The 796-nt window shown below is 71.0% G+C and overlaps 1 long non-coding RNA gene across 2 annotated transcripts; it reads right to left on the bottom strand.

Annotated features, from left to right (window-relative positions):
• Positions 1-230: 230 nt before the first annotated feature.
• On the bottom strand, positions 231-793 carry LOC121363512. Of its 2 annotated transcripts, XR_005956713.1 has the most exons (4): positions 781-793; positions 597-641; positions 459-502; positions 231-312 (listed from the first exon to the last, which is right to left on the bottom strand). It is a non-coding gene; the product is annotated as an uncharacterized LOC121363512 (long non-coding RNA). The 2 variants fall into 2 exon arrangements; XR_005956712.1 differs by lacking the exon at positions 781-793 and having other exon boundaries at positions 597-774.
• Positions 794-796: the final 3 nt, after the last annotated feature.

Below are 796 nucleotides of genomic sequence, written 5' to 3'. Positions count from 1 at the left end.
GGTAGCCGTTGCCGTCCAGGTCGCTGCCCCCGCGCAGCGCGGCCCCGAAGAAGTCCGGCTGCCCGCGGGGCGCGCCCATCCCCCGCAGCACCTGCGCGGGCCGGGCCCGCAGCCCCCCCGGGCCCCCCCGGAAGATGAACACGAGCCCCCGGCGACCCTCGGCCCCCAGCGGGGCCCCCACGGCCACGTCTGGACACGGGGGGGGTCAGCGGGGGGGCACTGGGGGGGGCCAGACCCCCAGACCCCCGTCCCCACCTGCTCCCCCGAGAAGTTGTACAGGGACTTCATGTTGGTGCCGTTGAGGATGGTGACCTGGGGACACCGAGGGGACACCGAGGGGACACTGAGCCAGCGGGGGGGACACGGGCACCGCGACCCCCCCAGTGCCCCCCGTGTCCCCTTTGTGTCCCCCCATGTCCTCCCCGTGTCCCCCCCTGTCCCTCCGTGTCCCCCCTTACGTAGCCGTAGGTGAGGTTGCCCTTGGGGACACCGGCCACAAAGTCTGCGGGGACAAAGGGACAAAAGGACAAAGGGACGCGCTCAGGTGTGGCCGGGGGTGGCCGTGTCACCCTCGCGCGTCACCCGCTGTCACCCACCTTGAGTGGTGTCACCGCTGAACTCCCCGACTGTCACCGAGTAGCCTGGGGGGAGGGGAGAGTGTCACCTGTGTGCCACCCTGGTGCCACTGCCCATGTCCCCCATGTAGCTGTCCCCATGTCCCCATGTCCCCCAGCTGTCCCCAGCTGTCCCCATGTTGTCCCCCAGGTGTCCCTGTGTCACCCATGTAGCTGTCCCC

This window comes from Pyrgilauda ruficollis, unplaced genomic scaffold (genome assembly GCF_017590135.1).
Source record: "Pyrgilauda ruficollis isolate IOZ18807 unplaced genomic scaffold, ASM1759013v1 scaffold7217, whole genome shotgun sequence".
NCBI classification, from domain to species: Eukaryota; Metazoa; Chordata; class Aves; order Passeriformes; family Passeridae; genus Pyrgilauda; species Pyrgilauda ruficollis.
Note: the sequence above shows the minus strand (reverse complement) of the source record. Positions and strands in the feature narration are given on the sequence as shown.